Here is a 6,026-nt window from a genome sequence, read left to right on the forward strand (position 1 = left end):
TTTAAGCCAAAAGCGATTGTAACTGTGGCAGAAATAACTCAAAGCCTACGAATTTTAAGCAGCAGAATCTAGATCTTAAAAACCTTTTTCTGCACCTCTCCATTAACAGCTTGTTTATGTGCTGCAAGCTTTCCCTCTCTCTTTAATTAGGCAGTAATTACTCTGTTTACAATGCTGGCTATGATTAATACACTTGCACAGCTTTGCCCGCTCTTCTTGATTCAAACTGGCAACTCGGATCTGTTTCTTCCACATCTCAAATAACCAACTGGCCTACAGCAGGCTGGGCTGCAGCCAGGCTCTCCCATGTAGCTGCTCAGCTCTGCGCAGACAGCTCCAGCTCAGGCGGGTGAGCAGAGCAGAGGTTCGAATCACATGTCCTGTGTTTTAGGGGGATGCTGGAGCCATTGTTTTCTACTCTGCTTCCGCTGCCCCTTTTTTTTTTAAACTGTGAAATACCTCCGTTTCATCTAGAGATAGTGGGAAGCCCTGAAATGCTGGATTTTTTTCCTATCACAGGGTAGGAAACTGGTGGCATCCCGCACAGCAGCAGTACCCAAAAGTTGTCTAAATAGGCTCAGTGAGGATGCTGCCCCTGGCTTGCCGAGAGGCTGGGGGTAGGTAGTGAGGCATTTCCCACTGCCGTGGGGCCCAGCGATCTCAACCCTCCCGGGAACAGCGAAGCCGTTTTCACAGTGGTGCTTGGGAAGCCGCTTCTCACAGGCAGGACGGCACGAGGATGGAAAGGAGGCATGTGCGGTTTGGGCTTGGGAGGGAAAAATAACCCCTCTGAAATCTGCTGCTGCTTGCAGACCTCCTCTAAACCACCTCCTTGCTTGTTCTGAGGTTAATGGGCTTAAGCTTGTGCTCCTCAGGATGGGGGTCTGGCTGTAAAAGCTCGTGCCAGCCAAATCCCTCCCTACTGCCTTGCACAATGGTGGCTTTGTCTCAGTTGTTTAAACCAAAGCTTTACGTAAATCAGTTGCTTTCTGGAGAGTGCTGAGCAGGCCTTTCTTCACTGCTGTAAAAAGCTTTATGGAAATTGGATCCCATTTTATAGGAGACTGCTGTGCCCGCTGGTCTTGCTCAGAGTAGAAACATGCTCGCAGTGGAGCTGAGAAGCAGGGTGAAAAAGGCTATTGAAATTTAACATACACAGAAGTAGAAGAAGTGTTGTCAGGTGGGTACGGTTCTGCCCTGGAGGCTGCGACATCGCAGTAATCATCTCTGTAAGCCTTTCAGGAGATGCCGGCAAATGTGTTTTCCCCCTCCATGCAGTGTGTTTTAAGTCGGCTGCTTGTCAGGCTGGGCTGGACTGGACCATGTGTCCTTTGAGTAGCCGGTGAGTGAGAAGTCTGACTTGGTCATGGTCTGTAGGTTGGTAGCCTTACAGAAATGCTCGTAACTTCCAGTTATAACCTGCTGGCTACACGCTGGTGGATGTGCGTGGTAGCACATGCTGAAATAGCCAGTTCAGAACTTCATGCATGATGGACATCCTGAAGGGAACAGTTATGAAATACTAGATGCAATGCGTCCTACAAAAATATTTTTTTAAATGGAAGTTTAATAATTTCTTAAGTCTTTCTACTGCCTGGCCAAAAATGCTATCTAAAATTAGCTACCATAGATAAAGCCATTTTTATCATACTTAGAACATTCCTGTGAAAACACTCAAAGTCAGCTGTTTAGGCTGGGTTAGGGAGACAGATCTGTTTGTAAGTATAATGATCTTTATTATTGTTGGTGCTGGAATTAATAGCTTTCTTTTTTATCCATCCACGTCCTATGCTCATTTTTTCCATACTAGGATAGTGCCTGAGGAAGCATTATAAGGGCTATATAATTACAAACAGAAGTGCTTTGCAGTGAACTTAACAGTAAATGCTGATGGAATTTCTAGGAAAAAGTCGTGCCCTGTGGGACTAATTGAAAATAAATGATGAAGAATTCAGTCCTGCTGCTTTTATGGGTATTAACTGAATCTGTACAGTTAAAAGGAGTCAAGATTTTGATTTTTACATGTCGGTTGAAGCCCTCTGTGACTGTAGTCACTGTCTACTGGATAAAATCTGTGAAACTAGACCCAAAAGCCATCCCTTATTCTATCACTTATCATCGTGCAGCTTCTCTTACAAGGACGTCACCATCCCAACCTATTTTCTCCATCTTCTTTTCTGGCTCTAAACTGGTGCGAGCCTTGTAGCTTCAGAGAACTACTCCCAATTTGGATGTTGTAGCTAGTGAGAAAACAGTTGTGCTCAGGCACAACTGAAGGGCACTACGAGGCTGCTGACCTTGCCGTCCTCCTGCCCATCCCCAGGCTGGTGCCAGCAGAGAGACCAAGGGGTGGCTCTGCACTGAGTACCATCTCTGCCTTCTTCAGCAGGGAAAAAGAGACGGAGAGAGGTGGAAGTAATATATTTGTTTTAAAGGCCACAAAAAGCTGACAGTCTCATAATGGCTATTCTTTGCAAACACGTTTTGTGCCTGATTCTAAAAGCGTGCCTGAGAAGCTTGCACAGGAAGTTTTAAACCAAATGTTTTAGGACAGACTTTTCCATAACTGAGAAATCCTTTATGTGATCTGGCTACTGGGGTGTTTGCTCGAGGGGCGAACGGGTTTGTCAGGAAGAAAAAAAAGCGGAGTGGGCAGAGAGTAGCTGAAGACGGAAGTCCTTTTCTATGCTGAGGGTCACGAGGTCCTATGCTAAAACAGAGAAGGTTTGTTGCTGCTCGGCCCCGGTGCCCGGGTTACACGGTAATGACAGCTAAAAGCCTCGAGAGGAAATAGTCCTGTCCTGGCAGAGGGCCCTCCGTTAAGCTACTTTGGTAACAACAAACCCTGCTGCTGTGTCCTGCCGCACGTACCAGAGCAGGCGAGTTAGCACGCACGGTGCCCAGCTCCCAGCTCCTGCTCTGTCAACACCACAAAGCCCCAGAAGAGCCCGGATAATACAAAACGGCTAGCTGTCTGTGGGGAAACCAGGTGGTCTGGGCTGGGAGAGAGGCGCTGGTCGCTGGAGCAGCGGCCGTAGGTTTGAGGGACCTGGCTGGGTGCCTTTCTCGGGCACAGGCTCCTTGGTTTGAGCTTGGGCCCGTTCCTGCCTCGCAGGCGGGCGGGGGCAAACGCCAGTCCTGGCTGAGCGGTGCCTGACGCCTCAGCGACCAGGGACTGTGTAAAGCTACAGGGTCGACATTTATTCGTGTAAGTCATAAGCAAGTTTTGCACGTTCCCAGCCAGGACTGGATTGGAATGGCTGGGGGAAGGACCATCACGGAGCAAACTTTGCTCTTTGCAAACCTTTGTTGTAGTCCTTTGTACACTTTTCACTGGTAAAATTTTAGGGATGAGGAGCTTCCTCAAGGCTGTTGCAGGGTTTCCACATAATCAGCTGAGTTCATTTCAAAATTAGCCTGCTGATCTCAAGCTTGAGTCAAGGCTGGTGGTAGAAATACGGTACAACTCGACCAAAGGTGAGGCACTCAGAATGGTTTGATCCAGGATTTTTTCCCCTCCCTCAACTCCTTTTGGTGGTTTATGAAGGAAATGCAGGCAGGATCTGCAGGAAATGTAATATGCCAGGTGAGCCTCAAGGAAAGCAAGTATGTGACAGGTAGCTACGGTATTAAAATGTCTTGCAACTTTACGTGCTTCTGAATGACTTTCTGAAAGACACTGAATGACTTTCAAGGGACAGAACTTCCACTCTCTCGGTGAGATGAGAGCCAGTGAGGACAAAACTGAGGACACGCAATAAGCAATATTCCTGCCTTGGCAGGGCAGCAAATCAAGAAAGTCTCACCTCTCCGATCTTCTGCTATAACTTGGGTCAGAGTCAATTTCTGGAACCCAGCTCAGTGTGCCTCAGACTACAGATCATGAGGATTTGCTGAAGGGTTAAAAAGCATTTGTGGAGCAGTTCCCCAGAGTATCCTTCGAGCTCGCAGCAGCTCAGATTTTTCAAAAGGCTCTGGCTGCTGGCTGCACTTATGTTACACTGGTGGCAGCTGCCCTAACTCACCAGCAGTGGCTCAGTTTCTCCAGGATGGGGAAGGGAAAATAAGCTGTAATTACTGGCCACATGTATTTGCAGCCATTCTCTGCTCTGGAGGAACAGAGCTGCTGCCAAACAAGCAAGCGAAAGCAAAAAGGTTCAGTGCAATGCATGGGCCAGAGCAGTGTTTCTTGAACACAAGTTCAAAAGCAGGCACTGGACATTCGCTTCTTGGCAGATGTAAACTCTGAAAAATGAGGCAAGGATAGCAAGATGCTCAGTCAACCCTTTAACAAACAGCTGTAATGAAGTCCAGGCTTCCTACAAGTCAAAATAAATTTTGCCACCAAGATAAATGGAGCCAATACTTCAGCTCACGTAGCTGGGAAATGTCATGTTATAGAGAACCCAACCTGGTGAATTTTCTCCACCTCCCCCCCACTAACTTTTTTCTTGTTTCTCTCACCTTTCTGTCCTCTCGTCTTGATTAGGAAGCTGTATTCCATTGCATCTTTGCATAGCAGCCAGCATGTTACAGCAACGAAAACAATCACTACAAAATACTTTGTATCTAGCTAGCTGTAAAGGGGAAATTTTCAAAAGCTTCCTTCACTCTGATTATCTGACTTCAGAACACAAAGCCAGGAGAGGCATAGCCAGGGTCACTGGCACTCTTAGCACTTTTTGGTAAGAAGGGAAGTTAGGGCTGAGGTCAGGCCCTCGTGTAACCCTCCGATCAGTTACTGAAATCGTTTGGAACCACGCAAAAAGCAGAGAAAACTTTTCTCCTTCCCTCCCCTTTTTTTCATTTGTTCATTCTTTTTACAGACGAGCATTACAGGAAAATTGCAGTGTGCTATTTTCAGAGCAGCTACATGTGTTTTTGACTTGTTGGCATCCCAGTAAAATACTGATCTGCCCAGCATATTTTACCCTGTATCTTTGCTCCAAAATACAGTCCAAGTTTCACAGCCATTAAGCAGCAGAGCTGATAACTGCTATGATTTAGAGGTTGCTTAATGAAATCTCTTACCCCGCAGGACATTCAGAGTAAAACCCAGAGTGCTGCTTAAAGAAAAATGAAAAGCTTTAGAAGTAATGATGTGCTGTGAGTGGAGACACGTGGCTGCGAGGCTTCCGCCAAGACCGGCCGGGGGAAAATGGGCAAAGAGGTTGTCCACCACGGCAGCCTGCTGTCCTACGAACAGGTACCCTTACCCTGCTGAGTGCATGCACTTCGTCCTAGCAAGAAAATGAAGCTGCCAGTGAGGAGCAGGATGAACTGTGGCCTGTCCTTTGGCATCTTAGCTTCAAAAAGCGAGGAGGAGAAAGGGAAGGAGCAAAGCCCCCAGAAAAAGGTGCTCCATACCCTGAAGTAGAACGGGGATCTGGGTGTCCTTGTGGCTCCCTATAACTCCTAGGCCCTGGCCATGCTGTCGTTAAGCCCAGGCTAGAGCTGCCCTTTATTGCAGTCAGAGTTGTGGGTGAAGGGCCCAGGGCTATGTCCTGCTCTCACAGCATGGTCCGCCAGCTTGTATAATTAGCCAGGAGACAAAAAAAAAACATCCCCTCAAGCCCTGGGGAAGACTGAATGGGGGAAGCTGCTCTGCCCTAGGAATAACGTGTTATTTTGTCCTCATCCTGAAGGCATTAAAGCTCTGTTCTACTTGGACTGGCTGTACAGGCATTGGTTTCTCCAATAGTCAGATAGATTACTAGAGCCTTGGGGAATATAGGGTCTGCTGAAGGGGAGGGATGAGCTGACTATGGGATTCCCTTCTTTGCTCCATTAGGATGGAATAATTTCGGCCTCAGCTCTGCATCCTTTGGACAATGTTCCATAGCACTGGGGAATTACTGGTTCAAGGCTGCAAATACGCGTTGTGAGCAGTTCCCACTTCAGTCACTGACTCCAGAGGGTGCTGCCAAGCCTCCCCAGGATGGCTGGAGGTCAGATATAGATGCTCCTTGTGAACTATTTGATTCTACTATGTGTTGAGGTGTAGATCCTACTCGTGACATAGAGGA

The sequence above is a fragment of the Struthio camelus genome, chromosome 3 (genome assembly GCF_040807025.1).
Source record: "Struthio camelus isolate bStrCam1 chromosome 3, bStrCam1.hap1, whole genome shotgun sequence".
Classification (NCBI taxonomy): domain Eukaryota; kingdom Metazoa; phylum Chordata; class Aves; order Struthioniformes; family Struthionidae; genus Struthio; species Struthio camelus.